At 37.2% G+C, this 22,205-nt stretch overlaps 1 protein-coding gene across 1 annotated transcript in view; it reads left to right on the top strand.

Moving 5' to 3' along the window:
* Mesr6 (misexpression suppressor of ras 6) overlaps positions 1 to 22,205 on the top strand; it is a 570,073-nt gene that overhangs the window by 360,572 nt on the left and 187,296 nt on the right. The window lies entirely within an intron of this gene.

The following is a 22,205-nucleotide window of genomic DNA, read 5'->3' as shown; positions in this document are numbered from 1 at the left end:
ACCGAATCGTCGTCCATCAATGCACCATACGCGAAACAACGCTGGAATGGAACTTGATCGCTGATAATATCATAATCGTTTTCGGCAATTCGGGGTTTACATATTGTAAAAGGCACGGAGGGGAGAGGAGGAAGGAAATATCCGCTCGCGCGCGAGACACCGAGAATCCTTTCAATCGTCGAATGTTGCTACGGTAGAATCGAATCCCATTTCTCTCTCTCTCTCTCTCTCTAGTTGCGTGGACCGCGGGTGCTCTGCTAATTAATGTTTACGATTTCCATTAGCGCGACGCGACCGCGGTCGCCGACTTCCTGCGGGGGGAGAGCAGCTTATCCGTACGTAGGCACGGATACTCTCTGATGCGATAACGTCGCTATACCATAGTATCTTTTATGCAAATGCGCTTTGCTGACTTCGCGAAAGAGACACGTATTTACTTTTACAAAGATTCCGGTAAACGTGCGTCCACGTGTGCGCGTAGCCGCTTTGCTTTTGGATGACTTTGCCTAATTTTTTAGATCGGATCGTAAGTATCGAACGAGAGGATATTAGATAATCAGTTAGTCGATTAAGCTATAAATTTTCTCGACAGCGATAAGCTACGCGATATGCTAATGGCACAGATAGAAATCTTCATTCGCATATTTCAAACTCATACATATGATGTCGATAAGGTATCTGCCCGTACGCTAATAAATACAATATATATTTTCGTGACAGAGAGAGATAATTATAATTATAATTATAAAAATAATAATAGTTTGATTGTGTGTTTTGTAAAATAAAATATTATTACTTTTAGTAATGTTAATAATTATTATGCAAATTTATGTATGTACTAAATGCATATTGATTGATATCACATGATAAAGAAGAAAAAGTTGGATGCATTAAAAGAATATTTATTAATTTTTTATACGCGGATTTAATAAGCGCAGAAACTTAAAACAATTGTTTCCTCATGAATCATTTTAATATTTTAACGTAGATAAGTTCTCTCTCTCTCTCTCTCTTTTTTTTTTTTTGCATATAAAACAATTATTTTATTTTGTATATAAAGTTAACGAGCATTTTCTCATATGTCGATTTACGGACATCTTATATGAAAATTTCCGTCATACGTTTAGCGCAGTTCAATGTCCCGAAATTGTAAGCAGTACGCTGCCTTTGTATACAACAATGAAATGCAATTTGCGCTGAATGCGCAACGGCGCCAGGTGTAAGCTTCTGCGGAAGCTTAACCGTGGTTAAACTCTATATTTCAATTCTACGCGAAAGTCATTAATTTTTAACTGTTTCTATATCTGTGAATCAAATCTCACACAAGTCGTTAACTCTTTAACGAGCTACTTTTATGCATTTATGCCTAAAAAAAATGCATTACAAGCAACTTGAAAAATAATTATGGGGCAATTAAGCCGATTCTCTTTATTCGTCATTATTATTCGCTCTAATTTTTTTCTTAGATAATAGATGATTAAACTTAAAATCTCTAATTAAAACAAATACATATTATTTATTACATATTTATTAACAATATGTATTTGCATATATATATATATATATATGAACGGTGATATTTCTTTACAGATACTTTGTATGCAACAATATTTACAATAACTAGCAATAGATCTCTAAGTATTTGAACACAATTATTTTTGCAATATTTATATAAGCTTTTTTTTCTCTCCTTTTAAACTATTAGATACTAATAATCGATGATATCGAAGCGATTATATACAGCGTCGTATTTTTTCTGATAAATAATAGATGCCTAACATATTACGGAGAAGGATTAGTAGTCTCCTATAAGCGACATGAATCTTGCAAAGAAGTTTTCCACCCTAAAACTTTCATCGCTAGATATCCAAATCGTCTAAGAGAAATGGCGTATTTCGAAACGGGTTGTTTCGCCGTTGGGGTGAAATGCGAGCTTGTGTGGGAGCACTTAAACGGGGGATGGATTCCTGTTTTTTCGCTCGTCCAATCGGCACGCCACGGGACAAACATGGCGGGCGCCATAATTTATGCACCCCACCTTCACGTGTGTGATTTTTGTCAGGGCTGTCCACATACGTGCAAACGCGCCGCATGGAAAAACGGGCAGATGCTGCGTGTAGCTGCGCTTTGCATCTTTCTAAATGCCTCGATCCGTTTCAAATGCCAAGTCTTTAAAAAAAATGGCGCATCCGTTTGCTTCGAAAAATTTCACGGGAAAGTCAAATTTTTTTATCAAACGAAATATTTTATAATATCGGTAAAAAAAAAGAGAGAGAGAAAATCAACGATATTTTTATATATATATAAAGAACCATTTATTGCCATATAATATAAATATATTGTACTAAGAGAGAATATAATGATAATACAAAGAAATATCATTTAAAGTTTAGAATAATACGTAATGAAAACAAAAATGAAGAATGTTTCGATAAAATAATTTTATTAACAGAAATTACTATTAATAAAAATTGCAATCAATTCTTTGTAAAGAAAAACATATATCATTACTTTAATCGACATTTGATCCTATTAGAAATCGGCCAATACAAAAGCGATAATCATGATTAAGCATAATTTTATTATGCGGCGATTAATATATTCAGCTAATCAGAATAAAAATATATAGATGTGTGCGCGCCATTAGTCGATAATTCTGATGTAAGAAATAGTTGCGCGATATATCCACGTAGAGTTAGATTTCAAAAGCCGACGTTATTCAGATAAATGCTATCTCAATTTTTTACACGATAAAAGGATACCACGTGTTTGAAAGATCCGGGCATACTTGTATCAGGCAATACATTGTGAGATGTTACTCGATTAAAAAGTATTGAAAAACGAGAACAAGAACGAGCGAGAACCGGTTGGCCCTTTATCATTCGAGATAAGCTAGGGCCTTTCGAGTGCCTCTGTTATCTCAAGCCTGTTGGCGATCATTTCGTACATGTAAAATGTAAAGCTAAAAGTTTCCAGTCGAATTTAACATTTTGTTTTTTAAGATTTTTTTTTCTTTTTATATATATAAAGAATATGTCGATTTTCTCATTCGTAAATACATTTTGTCTCCCGTTAATATGTAAAAAAAACTTTTGATTGGTGATATTTCTATACATTTATATCGCTCACGATGTGTTTGTTTATAGGCCTGATAGCGCGGTATACTTTTTTCTACCATAGATTTCTTAACCAATTCGTAATTTTTCTTTAATGTGAAGCAGTTAACGAACGCCACGCCACGCATTTTATTTTATTTTTGATATTTAATCCTGAACTATTATTCTATGATATCCTTGAATTTTTATGCAAGTTGATAGATATTAAGAAACAACTTAAAGATATTAATAAATAACTTTAATTTTGTATCGAAAATAGTCAATCAAGTAGCGCGATGCTAATTCGATAGTAAAATAGCTTGTGTCATAGAACGTCTTATCTCAGGTGAAGGGTGTAAAGGCGTCCTGGGGGAGTGGGAGAGGGGGGGGGAGACTATCTAGTAGTCACCCTTGTGTCCGGGCCCTAACATCGTTTCTCGAACGCAGTTGGTTCTCTATTTAATCTCGAGGTGACAAATGGCCGTGGCACTGATTCGGTGACTCAAACATAATCCTGTCACCACACGCAAACATCGATCGGGACCAATATCGGTACGAACCTGTCGACGAGGTGCCCCCTATGGAACAACCCCCCGAAGAAGATATATGAGACAGACGAGACAATCTCGACGTCGCAGAAAACTTAATCGATAGGATAATTGTCTTCTCGCCAGATAGATATTAAATATCCTATTTTTGCAGAATATTCTTCGATGAACTTGATACGATGATTTCATTAATTAAAATCAATGATAGAGGAGTTTGAAGAGAATTGCGATGAAAACTATCCTTTTAAAATAAATTTTGCGTTCATCTTAAATAAAATGATGGACACATTAATATTTTAATATTTTATATAGTACAAAGTCATAAATTATATACCGTTATAAAACGTTAGTAGCAATTTAAGTGGTAAAAAAAATATATTGTATATAGCAACGTTAGAGTTATTTTTTTTCAACCTCTCGAATGCTCCAAGTGTACGCATTGCAGACGGTTAGGTGTTAATAATGGATAATGATAGTACAGGGCTGTGGAATGTGTATATTACAGTTTCAATACGTGTATATATTCCCAACGGTATGCTTTAATTATAGAACTGTTAGCCACATATGGTCTGGTGAATCTATTTACCTCCAATAATGATTCCAAGTTATTTACGTCAAAAGCTTCGTTAGCGTAATATTATTTGACATGGAGATGCTATCCAATGAATCGTGATAATTTTTTTTTATATTTAAATAATAGAGTATAATATCGACTAAATCTTTTGTATAACGAATAGAATTACAAATCTAAGAATTGCGGTATCATACATAAAATAATGGACAAGATTTAAAGCGATGACGGTCTTCTAGAGCTCCTTATCTATAAACTATATTATTTTCGTGCTTCTCGCTAAAATTACATCATAATATCTTATCGCGCAGATATTCTCAATTCTGCGAATGACCTACATAAAAACACCAATAACTTAGTTTGATATTTAGTAAGTATATAATCTGTTAGGCGATTATATGTATATATATATATATATTTTTTTTTTTTCTTGTTATCGCATTTATTTTTTAATCTAAATTTTTATAACTCTATTGCATCTTAAATACGTCTCATTAAAAAAAAAAAAAATATATATATATATAATTATTATAGTTAAATCATTTTGATGTTATTACTCTGAAATTGTGGATTATTTATACTTATGTTCAATATAAATACCGATTTATATTATCTGGAATATAATTTTTGTCTTGCGTGTGCGCATCCCTGTATATATAATTAGTTGTTTTCTAAAATCTTTAATATATTTTCTGCATTTTTTTTTAATTTATTAATTAATAATTAATAGATAGATGAGGCTTTATCGACGAAAAATTTATCATGCGATAACATCATTTGAATTTACAGCCTGGTTCCTTATCGGTCGGTTTCTCGCCGATTTTTAAGCAGATCACGAAATAACACGGTACATAATCTTATTTACTACACGTACGCAATCGCTAGTATTTTCGTAGCGATGTCATTATCATTACGTACATAGGCGATCGATTATATGTTTGGGACATGAGAGAGAAATAATTTCCCGATATCCCTAGCGTTCGTGTTTGTACAAACTCTCGGGGCACAAGCTCGATACGGGCACGGTAACAAGAACATTCTCTCGCGCGGATACATACGTAAGACGAAGTCCGGTCTCGGCGGCAAATCTATTTTCGTCATATTGCATCGCGAAAAATCAACTCCGATCGGTCGACGTTAGGAATCCGCGAGGTCCGAATACTTGTACTAGCACTCGCACTCACGGCGTTTTGTCGCGAACGATGACCAAGTTAATAAACGTCAAAATCGAACGCAGCTCGATCGAATCCGTCGATTTTACGTCGCGTAAACAGAAGCCGCGTGCGGGGGGTCACGGGCCTCGCAGATTCGCCCCCGACAAATCGATAATTAATCGCTAATTATTAATCACGAGGGGGGGGGGGGGATCTGGCTGTTCCGAGACGCGTCACCTTCACGAGTTGTATATTATTCGAGTATGAGTGAATCGGCGATATTGATGTGTCTATTCAAAAAATATTTGAAAAATCGTAATATATTTTAAATATTGATTTTATACACTTGAGATAACATTCTGATAATAATCGATTTTTTTTTTTTTTTTTTTTTTTTTTTTTTTGTTATCGCGATATAATATAAATTTAAAAAGAGACAAGGAAAGCAGATATGATTATCTATCTCGAAATCATTTTAAAGTAAATAACGCTGTTATATACACATAGTATCATGCAATATGCTCGTTTTCTGATCGCATAATCAATTGTGAAACTAATTGATCGCTTAAAAGAAATATCTGCAGTTTACAAAAAAAAGATGCTGCAATGCATTTAGATATATATATATATTTCTTCTAATATATAATGTTTGCAAAATTTAATTGTGAATTATAAAATTTAGAAACGGTTTTCATGTCCCGATATTCACATTCTTTATATACAACGCTAATTTATATATGTTTCATATGAAGATTACACATTTAATGTGTATGAATTGAAAATTATACCGTCATATTTTCTATTAAAAATGAATGAAATTAATATATTATTTCGCGCCGTCGAATGTATGAAAATGCGTGAAAATCTGAACGTGTATTATAAAAGATGATATATAGTAATAATTATGCTAGCTATTAACGATCACTAGCAAATTCGAAAAATGTGATTAATGCATTCATGAATTTGAGAAGCGATAAAGTTTTTTCGTATAATTCTTGGTATAATCTGGTATAATCTAACGAATAAATATCGTGGAATGTAAAGTGTTTGTCTGTTGTTGTCTCTTCTAAGCCTCTCTTCGATATCTTCGGGTTATCTATATTCGTATAAAAAAGTTTTCTTCGTCTCTTTCAACTTAATTATACCCTATGACTTACATAGCTCGCATTCATCATCCGATTATGACGCAGATTTTGTTCGTCTGCGTCGTATGTTAATGACGTTCGTTTCTCTCATCCGTCAGTTGCTCTCCTCGCATCGCGTTTACACGCGTCTCGAACTTTATAATCGACGTGGAACACGTGGAGTATCGGTCGACGATCTTTCGGCAAGTCCAAGAGCACGGTATGAAGTTCCTACTTTCTGAACACTACGTAGGAACTCTATACCTCGCTGCTGGATCTCTACCATATTCATTTAGATACTGTCTCTCTTCTTTCTTCATCCTTCGTTAGTGTTTCGACCAATGAATGCACGCTCTTCGTCACGAGCTTCAAAGTATGTTTTAGTTTACTTTACAAACATTTTTATTTATACATTCATCGAGAGAATACGTACCTTTATATGTCCTTAAGAAAATAAGTTGCTATAATCTTTATTAAAATTTAGTGATGTAAAATAAGTTCTATAAAAAAAAAAAATATAGAACATTCGCTTAAATTTAAAAAAATAGGAACGCAAAATTTACATAATATTATAATATAATTGGAGAATAATGAAAAAATGTATGTGTGTGAAATTATAATTAGAAAACGGAAATAGAAAATGGAAATTCTTACAGTAAAGTTGGAGTGTAAAATTCATAATACGCGAATGCGGATAAAAGGTGTCCACGGTATCGCAATCTACCGAAGGCTTCACCGTCTCACTAATATTACTTCAAACGATAGCAGGGTTCGAACAATCGATGCATTATCTTTTTTTTTCACATTCGATGCGAAGAGACGAATTTAACATAGGAGTTTTTCTCCGCGTCGCGTCGCACTAAATGAAACACGATGAAAAAGAATTCGATGAGACGAGCGCGCGATCATGTGAATTCTCGACAAGCACTGCCACGTTGCCGGTTAATCGCCAAGTCATCCGAGTCAACATTCGACGATATCTGTCGAGCTTCTCGCTCGAAATCGGGAATCCTATCGTGGGCACTCTCGCGACAAACGATTATTTCCCGTTCGATCGCCATCCCCTCCATCGAAACGAAATCGAAATCCAATCTCTCGCGAACGATCGGGGCGATGCTCGGCAAATAGCAAGCTCGGTCCCGTGAAACCTATCCGTACGAAGGCCCGCGAAGAACTGAAGAGTCTCGGAGGGGCACCGCGAGTGGAGAAACACACACGCACCGAGGACACACACGGCCCTGCATGGTTCCCCCCTACTTCCTTCCAAGTCTACTAGCAACACTAACGCCCCTGGCGGTGAGGAATGACACGATGCCATGCCGCTGTCGCGAAAGAAGACGAAGAGGAAAGACGATGACGGGTTGTGTGCAGCGCGTGGAAAGGAGAGAGAGCGAGAGGATTCGAACGCTCCAATTATAACCGCGTTCGTGTCCGTGAATCGCTCGGCGTAATTATTATGAACACGTAATGCATAACTGGTTACGATTGATTTTTCCTGCGGATTCTTCGTCGTAAAGAGAGACGAGGAATGGGCGGAAAGTAGTATTCTTTACGCCACGATTGCGCTTAATTCGTGTCATCGATTTTTCTTCTCTCGCGATCTAATGGCAAACGCGAATCGATTTTATCAATTGAATAATCGTAAATCTGGACACGATTAAATGATTGAAAGAAATATATTTATTAAGATTTTAATCAAATACTCCTTAGACGATCTTTAGGTTGCCCTCGTTGAAACCCTATTAACGAATCTTTATTAAATAATCGTGTATAATATAAAAAAATATATGAAAAATTATCAAGTTAGCGCGTTAGTACGTTTAATCTCTTCACGATTGAATTAAATTTTTTAACAAAAATATTCAAAGGCATCTTTTGGAGTGTAATCGCTTTTAAACTTCGACCTCTAAGACAATCCTGATAAAACATTATTATTTTATTCCGATAGTCTAAATTTATTCGCGCTGTTTATTTCATGCAGTCTAAAGATGGACAGACGAGTATAAAGCTAACGCGATCCAATACTACGTAGCGATTTTATTTGCCAAAGGTTGCGACTTTCTTTGCCAAAGGTTGCTCGGACTCGCGATGAATTTTCGCGTAAATCAACGCAAAATGTGGAAGAAAAAAAAAAGTAGTATCCTTCAATCGCGCAGCATTGATCCCCGGCGTTCAAAGGAGAATCAAGTCAATTGTGAATGATTTGATTATCGGCCGATTAATAATATCGATTGCTATTTGCTCGTGGTTAAATGCGTTAGCCTGGTCAATGTGATCGCTGTTGAGTCAGTCGAATGATATCATTACTCCGAGGTCTTTATTTTCCTAAAACACTTATTCGATCATGGTGTTGCGCTTGCATACATAACGTGTTTTTTCGATCCATCTGCTGATTAGAACGCATAATATAGCATAATGATACAGCGAATGAATATCAAAGATTCTCTCTTCTACGCTCGCTGGCGTATTCTTCTCCCTCGTCATTAATCTTCAAATATCTCTCCTATTTAATCATATGTCGTAGTATCATTTCTCAACCGGTCAAAACGTACATATTGCATTTTATCATTATTCTTTCGATATAAAAAATTTATCTACAGACCCGCCACATTTTCAGACCATTGCAGTTCGCGCTAATTAAATATTTGGAAAAATATACGTAAAGTATTAGTTGATAAATAATTTTTGCGCTGTTATATTTATTAATATTTTCTTTCTTCATCGATCGCATGTGAGAATAGTAACGGAATAAAATTTAATATCGCGCAAATGTCACGCGAGCGCCGCATACAGATTCAACTAAACACGGAGTATTATTATTTTTTTTTATTTTTTTTTTTTTGTCGCAAAACGCGAGCACGCAGGGAATTTCCGTGCGTGAAACCAATCAGATCACGCATCAGGGAGCTAGTTTAATTATTCAGAGTAGCTGGCGGCATCGGCTTTCCGTTGAACCAATCGGGCCGAACAAACGTGTACGAAGACAATAGATGGTGTGACTCCGAGTCAGAAAAATCGATATTCAATCTTTGAATTGAGCCCGCCTGAAATTCGCGTTTGAACATATGACGAGAAGTCAATTTTGCAGTTAAAATTATTTTGACAGTATTGATCGGATCTGTTATCGTGAATGATAGCAGCGCCGATCTTTTATTAGTACGTCGTTTTTCTTTTTTCTTTTATTATTCACCTATTGTTTATCGTATCCATTGAAACGATAAGTTTATTATTACGCGGAGAAATTTTACGCACGCGTACACAAGGGTCAGAGAAAGTTTTTTTGCCGCAAGCAAAATGAGTTAATGTTAGATGTTGTTGGAATCGTTAAAAAACAAATATACAGTATCATTATTGTAATTTCCTTTCCCGCGTGTTACTTAAAAAAGAGCAATAAAAGTGATGTCGTACGACTCCTAAAAGGGTTTATGCCATCATGGTTGAGTCAACAGTAATAGTGACGGTACGGGCTGCGCGAAGAAGAAAGAAAAACGCGATGCTTGTTTAACCCATGTGTGAATTGAATTTAGGACGGAGCTTCGTTGCACGTGAAAACTAGGCTTCTCTGTCGCGATTGCCTTAATTCGTGGGAACTTTTTTTTTCCTTCTTAAGAGATATCTTACGCGCCCGCATCCATGTTCGTAACGACTCTTTGACTCTAATTTAAATCGATTCCGACTGAATTGACGAAATGGCTAGCTTCTGGCTAGGCTTTTCAAGAACGTCTCTATATATTTTTTTCTTTTATCTATTATATGCGTTAAAAGTTTTACAGAATTATTATCATATGATATTTCCTCCGATTCCCTATATAATTTTATAGAATATAATATAAACGTGATAAATTTTTTTTTTTTTTTTTTTTAACAATAAATTTTGCTAATATTCAAAGATATGTCTATTCTCAAACAATAAATAGTGCTAATGAGCTTAAATTATGGTGCGATTCAATAAGTCAATTCACACGTTTTTGTGATATTTTTGCATAAGAATTACAAAGACTTTAGAGAATGGGCAGCAAAAGCTGTTCTATAAAGTCACCTCCATTAATTATGATTAAATTGTTAATTTATTCTTAATGGCATGAAAATATAAAGAGCTCAAGCACATAATTTAATCCTACGATTCTTCGCAAGGATTACAATGATAAGATCTGTTTCATCTCGTGTTTTTATAACGTTGCCGCAAACATGGAACAACAACGTGACGATTTCAGTTTGCAAACAACAAAAATTATTATAAAAACTATTGTTAATTTTCTAGTCTTCTTTCAATGATTATTAAATTATTGGTATATCTCGTCAATGAAACGAAATGATCACAAATTGCAACGCGTTGAAACCTGCTGGAGAAATCATTTGTTAATCATGAGATAAAGTCCTTCGATAGGACTTTATCTTTGAGAATCGATCGTGTCTTTTGCTTCGACACACACACACATATGTATAAAATGAATGCTACACACGTTATCAGAAAATTCTGAAGAGACGGGATACGGCTTTTTTATTAAGATTATAGGGGATGTTTGTAGAAACAGTCTAGGCACTTTGCGTTCTCGCGTACATGCGTGGTCGTGAAATGTAGTTACGCTTTTCGCAGATCGTAAAAAAAACGCGGAAGTTTCGACACGACGCCGGTCATCGTGACTGAATAAAAGAGGCGATAGGAGTTTTGAAGGGAACGAGAAGCGGAGGTGGTAGCACTCTGTCCAAAGCGAGAGAGAGGGGGGAAGAAGTCGACCCCTCCGAAAGAGAGAGAGAGAGAGTGAGAGATCAAGGTTGTAAAGTAACTATGATGACGCAATTGCGCCTGCAGCTGCATCCGGTGACATCTAATTGCTCTTGCCTTGTCATGTCAGTTACATTACATATCACTGTCGAGCGATCTCTCTCTCTTTCTCTCTCTCTCTCTCTCTCTCTCTCTCTCTCTCTTTCGATCTCGGTAATTCTTTCTCCTTTTATATTCCCGCAGCATGGACGAATTTTCAATCAGGAAATCAAGGTGGCACATTTTGAAAGACCGGATATTAAGCGGATTCTTAAACGATAATCAAACGAATGAAATTGATTTCCAATTTTTCATTTCTAATAATTGATAATGATATCACTTAAGGACATCCGAGAAACGACAATGGTCTATGGAGCAAATGTGGTTGCTGAATCCAAGAGAGATTTCGACTTATAGATAAAAATAATTAATTATTCTCCATCAAACATCTGTGAATAATTAATTACTTAAGAGTCTATACGAATCACCCGTTACACAATTGCATATCAATGATCGTTTAAATCAGAATAATGAATTGTTATTATAGTTTATCTCTTATGAGATAAAGTACAACGTATTCGACATATATTATTCCTCTACATGCGTCTAATTACCGAGTATAAAAGAGATAGAGAGATGGTTATTACGGTCTTCTATATCTCGCCAGTACTTTGGAATGCGATATCTCGCAAAGCAATAATCCTTTTTTGCCACCACATCTCTCATCGACACGCAGTCGTAAACGCGTCGCAATTTAGAAGATGACTGCCCGACGAGTAAACACTGGTACTTGCGAATCATTCTCATACCCGCGCGCGATGGAACTCGTTTGCGGATGAACGAGAGATCGAACATGGAGATTCGATCCGATCCGATCGGCTCGAGCCGAAGTGAAGCACCGTTGGACCGGTTTCAAGGTGAATAGCAAGATGCGCCCGCTCGCATCACCGACGAACGAAATTGCTTGTCGTTGCGATACCACGCGGCAAGCGGTTCGCGCAAAATATGTCTTTACCGGGATATAAAGGAGGGGAGGGATGAAATGCCGATGCAAAAGTAAATCGACACGTGAATAAAGAAATATCGACGCGAACATAATACAGCTATGTAGCCGATCGTTTTGCTTCTGAAAAAATAGTCGGAAAAATTATTTGATTAAATTTAATTGAATTTAATAACGTGTTACAATTATTTATATATATAATCAATTATTATTCATACTGTCGACTACTCTAAATTATGCGAACAAATTAAAAAACCCAACGAGACTTATATTTTTCGACATTTTTCATTGTCAAAATCATTTTTTTCTGTAACTATGCTACAATCAAGCTCTTTTAGTCTTACAAATTGAATATAATTAAAATATGATCGTATGAATAAATCTATTTTCAGTACTATTTTGTTTAATAGTATTTAATTAATAGCGCTATAACAAATTTCGAGATTGAATTATTTTTAAAATTTTTCTATTTAATTATTTCGATTTAATTTTTTTTTTTTTCCCTCGATAATTCGGAATTTGTTAAATTTTTAGATTTGTATGTAATGCGTACAATTTATTCGCCATCTTACGCATAAATATGTTTACGAACAAGAAGAACAGCGCAGCTGTTCGTAGAACGAAATTCTTCTTAGCTATATAAATCGTTCATCACCCGGAATCGTTTATTTTCCGCGTACAAGCTGAACGCTCACATCTTTCCCGACACATGACGGCGCGTTGTAGCAATCAAACTTCTCGAGAAGCTCCGGAAAGAAAAGTGAGATTTCGAAACACGCATCCCGGAAAGAGATTTCTCTCCCTTGAAATTATGAAAGTCCACGGAAGCTTCGGCCATTAACTTGAGCCTGCCAAGAGAAGAGTACAAAGAAAAACGGGATTCGTCATTGCTGCGATGGCACACGTAAAACAGAACTTTAATACCCAGGCTCGAAAAGGAGACGACAGTTAGGGCGCGGGAATGTTCGCATAAAAACGGCTACGGTGGTCGTAGGTGGATAGGCATCGCATTGAAAGGGAGGAACGCGAGAGTGAGAAGGGCTTCTTCCGAGGACGCGCGCGGGAAACGAAGTCGTGTTGCGGTTGTCAAATTCGATCCCACATCCATTGTTAATATTTTCTGCGCTTGATTTTTTTTTCAAACGGAAGTTAACTACAGTTTTTTAAATTAATTTATAGAAATAGGATAATTTATGTAAAAGTATCGCATAATTTATACGCGAAGAGAATTATTCTTTTCAAATATACTTCTAAGATGTACTATAAATTTTACATTACATGCTAGCGATATAAATTAGAAAAAAGATTATATATATATATATATTTTTTTTTTTTTGTAAGATATATATTTCTCAATATTTAACGCAAATAGAAAAAAAAAACTAAATTCTAGATACTAATAAACTGGTTTTCTAATAAACTATTCAATGAATATTTAAAAACATCATAGAACGAGGCAATATACTTTTTTTTCTATATTTTCTGTATTTAGATAAAAGCTTGTTTAGAGACTGTTTATCATACTACATGATAGATAAGTTTATGAAGATTAATTATATCTTTAAAATAATACTTACAAATTTGCATTATATGTTTAATAAATCACGAATAAACGCAATCGTTATTTCATCGAATAAAAAATAAGTAATTGGAATTATTATAAAAATATTTAATATATAGAATCGAGTATTGTATCTTCTGCAATCGTCTATTATAATTTGCGAAGTAATATAATTGCTAGTCGCCTCTTGCGACACGATAGAGCTTTTCACGCCTTAATCTTTTGCGTATCATGTGAATTTCAAATTAGATTTTGTAACGAGCGTATGATGGAGTCACTGAATCATCGTTCGCGCTTGTGGTTTCCGGCAATAGCGAGCTAGCTTTGGTTAGCCCCGTAATAGACGAAAAGATCGATGATATCCTCGCGCGAACGTTGATGAAATCGGCTGCACGCTCGCAATTTGCCTCGAGTAGAGACACCAGCTCGACTATCGTGCGGTATCCGCGCTCTAAATTAAATTTTGCAACGAACGTGTGACGAAACGTGAAATCATCATGAGCAACTGCGGTTTCTTGCTATGACAAACTCATCCTTTCGCGATTAAATCGATTCCCGCACGATATAATAATTAACGAGTAGAGATCAGATTGTGTTCTATGGAAATAAAAAGATCAAATTCGAATAAAATTCGTTCAAATAAAAATATCAAGTTTCTAATAACGTATTAGAATGGGGCTTTAACGTTACAATCTATTTTAGATATTAAAATCTCTATTTCATTTCTTCCGATTATAATTTTATTTCAATCGTGTAAAACTTTTATTTTTATAGTGAATCTTTTCGCGTTAAAAAATCAGAGAAAAATGCCAGTTTGTATTTTGAATCATGAAGCAACGATTCTCCTTCGTTAAATGTAATTTGTTTGAAATCAGTTGCACGTAGAGAGACAAAATGGAAGCTCGCTACTAGTCGCAACGGACGAATACAATTACGATATGCGTAACTTACATAGACGTGTATTTGTAGAACCCCGGGCGATCCTTCCCGAAAATCGTAAAGGCAAAGCAAGCAAAGTGGAAGAGGGAACGCCGCTCTATCTTTAATGTCACGTTGCGTCAAAATTGGGACGAAAACCCTTCGAAATCAAATCAATTAAGTCACGTGCGTCCTCCCCGCTCGTGTTCCCTTTGTGATTGGATCCGACTGGATCGAATATTCTTCCCAAAATGAAGGAAACTGTCGGTGTATAAGCTTCTTGTAGTATATTCAACTTTTTGTTGAAATATTTTATAAATTTCAATTTTATATAATTGTGAAATTATAAAACTAAAAAAAAAAAAAAAATCGTGATGTTTACAATTTAATATATTATCATTTTGTGCGTGTAATATATATATAACAGAATCTTAAATTCTTGTCGAGATAATCTAATTTCATACATAGAAATTTCTTTATCCATAATTCGCCTTTTAAATATGTGAAAGACATGGTATGTATTTTAAAAATCTCTTTCTCCCTCTTTCTCTATCTTTTTCCAGTGACCCAGAAATAAAAAAAAAAAAAAAACGCGCGGGTCGCGTTACGAGCTTTGATTTAATAATAAACTCGGATTTACTCGAAAACCTCGAATTTTACACGATGTCGCTCGTGCGCGAAAAAAAAAAGAGCGCAGAAAAACGTGCGCCGCGCCGGTAAAAAGCGAGTGTGGAAAAGCGCCGCCTCGTCACGTCCGCCACGCGAACGGAAAAATTGCGGAAATCCCGAAGTGGGCCGCGGGAAATTTCCAATAAAACGACGACCTCCGCGCGATATATTCGGCGCCCGGCATCGCTCTCGGTGGAGCGGGCGCGTCGCGTCGCGTCGCGTCGCGTCGCGTCGCGTCGCACGGCCCGCAATAACAAAGCAATAACTATCGACAATGTTGTTGCGCGTCGCCATTACACTCCACCCCCTTTTTCTCCCTTTGTGCAGCATCCACCATCGGCAGCTGCGTAAACGCAGAATTGCACGGGCGCTCGCTCTCGTGGTTTCTCTCGCGCGCTTGCATCGAGCATCGTCGTCGCATCTTCGCGCACGCGTTGCTCCCGACGGTCATTAATATTCCGCATGCGCATATTTGAGTCATAATCATCGTGAGATAACTAAGTTATTGCGAGACACTTGGCACGGCGGCATGAATATTCCATAGCGATAGTCATTGGACGGCGGAGATTCTCAGGGACAAGGCTGTGACGGAACGTTGAGAGTTTACGAGCGACACAACGTTTGGAAAGTTAAAGTATAGCGCAGCTTTTAACGCAAGAGAAACCCTTTCTTCGATATTGCTTTGTAGATTCCAACATTCGAACGAATTATGCTTTGGATTAGAATGCTAGTAGTTACGCTCTTATAGAGCGTTTAGCATAAGTTTGCATAAAATTGGAGTAATATCTTGATAAGTTTCGGGAGAAATATCTAGCTAAGAAAAATTCTTCTCTAAACGTATTAAATGTATTTCTGAAAAAAGAATTTTTTTTTTTTCGCATCGTTTTACAAAGAAATTATTCATGGAATGTCATAATCGATAGAACTTGTTTACTTCTTCATTTCAAAAATTGCTATAAAATAAATACTTGTGGCTTGTATTATTCAGAAATTTAAAATTCGATCTGTCTAGCTGATATAATAATCAAGTCAACAAGTTTGTCGACTAATAGCAGAAACATTAACTACGTACGAACCAGAAATCACTCTAACTTTCTCCTTCGCTATTATCTCAACTCGCAACAATTAGCGGCCGCCATTTTTTCTCCCTTCTAATGCGTGCGACGCACGTACTACGTTTCCTTATTGCACATTAGGATAGAGTTATCTGCGCGGTGCAATGGATAATCGGTTTTCTCGTGCGTGAGCATGACCCTTTCTATATTGCAGGCACGTACTATACATTGGTCAGTCCGGCGGAATATCACTTCGTCTCGGTACTTAAAGCTACAACCCATGGAATATATCCCTTCTGCTAAGCTTAAAGCGATACGTTCGCGCGGCCTTTTTCTATCTGCCAATCAGGGCATTTATAATTCATGTACATGAACACATAGCTATATCTCGAAAAAAAATTCTATCTAAAGCGAATATCGCATCAAATATATATACAGGGTGTATCTGAAATGATGCACTAAACTTTAGGAGCGTATTCTAGAGATCGAAATAAGACTTTTTTTTCTTACGAACATGAGTCCGCAAATGAACCCCCCCCCCCCCCCTCTCCGAGCTTGGCAGATTAATGTTTTCGTAATATACGTTTTTATTTTTTTATTCTAGTGGCTTACTTTATTTCATAATTTACTGGGCTATATCAAATTTCGACTTTCTGCTTTTTTTTCTTTTTTTTCTGAAATACAGCCAATTTTTAATTTTTTCCCCAGACTTTAGGGGGGCCTCGAGCTCGGAGGAGGATTCATTTGCGGACCCATGTTCATAGGAAAAAAAAATCTGATTTCGACCTCTAGAATACGCTCCTAAAGTTTAGTGCATCATTTCAAATACACCCTGTATATGTATTGCTATCATCCATTATATTATATACAATATATAACTTTTAATAGAGCTATAATTTTCTTTAGAGAAATTTTTTTATTTATTAATCAAAAAATATCAAATATATCTACAGTGATACGCTTGATATATGAAAGTGATTAGATTATATATATAACTCTATTTCGACAAAAAAATAATACAATTCTTCGAAGGTGCATATATATGCATCCGATGCATCGACTGATGGACCACGGATGCGTGAAGCGATCGGACATTCTATGGGATTTCGAATACGATATCGGCTCGTACTATACACGTCGAAATGTCCATTCGTATTGGTTTATTACTCGGCAGCGTTCTCCAGCAATCGTCTGGTTTATTACACTCGGAAATGGGATTGTAGGGGATGATTTTATCCGTCGTTTCACCACTCTGGCTTTGTTTTTTATATATACTCGATCACTCTTCCTTTTTTTTTTTACGGGCTGCTCAAATCATCCGATACAATCCGTACAATGTTCATCGATTGGAAAAGCAGATTATAATTTTCCAACAGAAATTTAATGTAATTATATATATATATATTTTTTTTTTCGTATTATTTTGGGTATATAATATTTATATGCGACATATAGTATATATGTAATGTTGTATTAATAATTAAATATAATTATGCCTAAACGATCGGACACTCTTTGAAAATAAGCTTTTTAATGCGTTTAATGAAAACTACTTTATATTTTAAAAGTGAAACCTCATATATATAATATGACAAACCGTTGGGCTTCCGGATAACTTTACTTAATTATTGATTACTTTGAGAATATACTCGGTGGCACTAATGTTATGACAAGCCGTCGAGGAGAACTATAACTTTTTCTCTCTCACGCACGCATACGTACCCCTCGCTATCGCCCCATAAATTACTCGTATCAATTAATGTATCACGATATCAATTCTCTCATAGATCATTGAAATAAGTAATAATTCTCTAAAAGCCTAAACTGAATGTGTACCAAATTTTCTCGATCGTATCGTTAAATATTAAAATATGAAAAATATTTTAACGGCCGGTTATCGCGATTAGCATGCTACCGCATCGCCATCACGGGCACAGAAATCAATCCTGTCATCGGCAAGCCTGAGAACTTTAATCGAATCGTTTTGTCACCCATGACAATTTACAACATAAAACACGTCTTTCACGTCTACGCCTGTATTGCTCGGCTCCGTCCACTTGAATCCACAAAGAAGGAAACCACTTCTCTCTACGCGATGCGATGCGACACGACGCGACACGAGAAACCGCCGAAACCCTCTAAAATCCTTCAATCTGTCGTCGTCCCGGCCTCCCCCGAAACCATTCTCGTGCCATCCATCTATCCATCCATCCGCCCGTTCATACGACTGCCGCATAATAAGCCGCTCGAGGGTTAAACAGGCTCATGCCTCCCAATCGTGGATAGATGGCTCAAAATGCGAGGGTGGCGGCAGCCGAATGAAGGGATGGCGAAAAGAGAAAGAGAGAGAGAGATCGTAGGGAGAGGGGGAAACAGTGTTTTTTCGACAGGGTAGTCTGGGGCGGTCTATTGGGGGTGCATCACACACGCGGCATTTATGCGGGAATAAAAGAGAGAGAGGGGCGAGGGAAGGGATCACCCTCGCCGCGTCGAGCGTACGCCATTTTTATCGCGCGCACCACGCCCGCGTGCTGCAACCCCCCCCCCCCCCCCCCCACTTCCAACCCGATCTCTCAGTCAATCGTCCGAGCCCCGACAATCGGGTGCGGAAGCGAGCCAACCCCGTTTAACTCCAATACGCGCGCAAACAGCGGGATTTTTTCCCCCATAGATTTTTTTTTTTTTTTCCTTTTGTTCTTTGCGAGGCGCCAAATCAAAATTTGCCTATGCCGAATCAACACGAATCGGTCGAGGGGGAGGGGGGGGGGGGGCAGGCATCGGCTGCTCGTCCTCTCGCCGGCTGCGCCGCTGATTAAAAATTTTTCGGACCGTCCGCTGGTTTTAATTATCGCCACAGTACGATGCGCCTGCAGATAAAAGCCAACTATCGCGTCCGGATTAATTAATTTTTCCGCTTCGTTTTCCGACGCCGAGCGTAATCCGCGATCTTCCGTCGTTGCTCGCGATATACCTGCTTATCGCGTTTACGTTCACATGATAAATCGATAATTTAGATCATCGCGTTGTATTTTCCGCAAAGGGGTATTTTCAACTCTCTCGTACGTGAAACGATTGCATGTTACGCGTAATCAACGCGGTACTAAGTATGAAACTAGCGGTTAAAAAGAACGCGACGGTACAATCTATAAACCCTTCTTCTTCGCCGTTAATAGAAGGTTCAATTGATATGATTGATACGTATATGATTCGCTCGCGTAAAAGTTAAAGTCTGCGAACGCGAAATCGTGGGGTATTGACGGGTTGTGCGCGGAGAACACGCGCGTCGAGAACGTCGATTATTTTATCATCCTTTCGATCCCGTTACTGTGTTTCTCCCCTTTCGTGAAACTTTGCGTCGGTTTGCACGACAACCTTTAACCGATGCGCCTGGTAATTACGCGAGCGCAACGAATACCACAGCGGGAGTGACTCTCTCGACGATCCTCGCAAGGTTCTCTCCTCTCATCGTGTGTGGGGGACACGAGGGGAAACCTTCGGGGTCGGCTCACCTCGTAAACATGATACGACGATCCGTCGTTACGCGAGCGGGGAGAGCTATCTATTAGCATATTATACAGTGAGAGCTGTGTGCCACGGTAGGCAGTAAAGCGGACGAGAGTAACCGTTACAACGGATAATTTCCCCTAGTATAGGGCGCGACACGACGATCGTCGTAACTTGGATAGCGCGTACAAATCGTTAATTTTGCTCCATATTCTCGAGTCTGCGAGCGATTCTAATTCGTCCTCGTAAACGGAGGATGCTTTGTGAAAAATAAGCGAATCTATCTGGAAAGTTTGAATTTGAATTCGTCGTGCGAGAAAGATCCGCGTGAAATTTTCCGATGCGCATGATTTTAACGAGGAAACTATGTATCGATTGAGAAACTTAATGGCGATTTTATAGTTGATGTTTCGAGAATTATGTAAAATGCATAATTGTACATTTTGCATAAATATAATTTGTTTCAAAACGAAAATCTTCTTAGCAAAAAATTTTCTAAGATTTCAACGAAATTGTACGATGGTAATAGGACGAGATGATTTAAAAAACTAAACAAATAAAGAAGCGCGCAGATTCGATTAATAACTCGATTGAATATCGAACTAATTTTTCTTTTTCTTCTTCTTCTTCTTCTTTTTTTAACGGAGCAGATTCCCGAGCGAAGTCAATCGGAGATTAAATGTCGGCGCCAAAAACACCGGACGTAATAAATTATCATATTTTTGTAAATAATATATAAGCGATGGCTTCCCGCGTGACTCTCCCCTATCGTGTCCTCGTATCAGATCTATTTTTACAATCTGACCCCGATCTCGCCAACAGGTTTCTTTATACAAAGATCGACGAAATACGAGTATCGCGTTTTATTGGATCCATAAAAACAGCTCGGTTTAACACCTCGGTTATAAACATCTACTACCATATACATTAGTCAATCCGGAGGAGACTCTGGCAAATTTCTTTTTACAACGCGAAACAATATAATATGAGCCGAATTCATCATTAGCGTTAAAATAATTGTTAAACTTGAAAAATTTAAAGGTTCGTCTGTCGCGACGCGCCATCGGAATGTCAATTTGCGCTCGGCTCGAAAGAGCTCTGGCTAACTCGCGTGCCTAGTACTTTCCTTCGGTTGATAGCCGATTAACGTCTTTAACGGCCCGTCGGTTAATGGCGATTATTATAGATTTTCCGGGAAACCTATGTTATAGTTGAAGAAATAATACATGCCGAGCGCGAGACGTTCGTGCGCGTACTTTGTAATGACTGTCACCATGGCTTTTATATTCCTACATCAATTTGACATTCCGTTGGCTAATCGATAACTTAACCCATTAGTCGGCAATCGATAAACCGGCTAGGGTTGAAATAATTTGACATTTCAGGAGCTTTTAAATCGTATGTTAGAAAATGTAAATTACATATTATCATACTATCAGAGAGAAACACTGTCCTTTTGTAAATGTGATATCTTAATGTCACGTTCTATAATTGTCTCTCTTTTAATGTGGCGATTTTATTTTTAATATAAATAAAATTGAAATCAAAATAAAAATATTCTTATTATGCTGCATCGAGATTTCACTTTAACTTAATTCAAATTAACTGATAAATTTTTTTTTTTTTCCTTCAAATTAATTGAGATAAATGTACTGGAAGAAATATATCCACGTGACTGTAAGAAATGTCCAGCTATCGTGAAATTGAACGCGTGATATTTCACTGAGTAAAACCGGAAAACTTCGGATGTGCTCTGTTACACACAATCTATCGGCGGGCTGACAAAAAATTAATAACCGGCGCATTCCTTTAATTAAAAAAAAAAACTATAAATTCTCATCAGAAACTAGTTGTACGAAATAATTTACAATTGATCGGTAACATTCGTCTTCCGATATCGCGAGACACTAAAATCGCGCGCAACGCAAGCTATAAATTATGGGCGATTTTTTTCTCCACGGCATCGAAATTCGTCTCTAACCGGGCGAGTCGATAGAGAGAAAATTCTCCCACACAGTTTCTCTACAATAATGGAGGTGAAATAAGAGTGATAAGAATCAGTGGACCGCCTCTCTCCGTACCGTAGTCCGAGTAACGAATAGCGCGAAATGGGCGCCTTTCCATTAAATTCCGCCATTTTACGTGTACCGGGTAGAGGGTGTCTCGCTTCGTTTCGTAACCGAAACGCGAATGTCTGCACACGACTGTCGTCGACGATGCGTGTACGAGAAGAGTGAG

Source organism: Polyergus mexicanus, unplaced genomic scaffold (assembly GCF_030449975.1).
Source record: "Polyergus mexicanus isolate NDT 795.1 unplaced genomic scaffold, iyPolMexi1.0 SCAF_25, whole genome shotgun sequence".
Classification (NCBI taxonomy): Eukaryota; Metazoa; Arthropoda; class Insecta; order Hymenoptera; family Formicidae; genus Polyergus; species Polyergus mexicanus.
The sequence above is the reverse complement of the archived record's forward strand: the minus strand, read 5'-3'. Positions and strand labels throughout refer to the sequence as shown.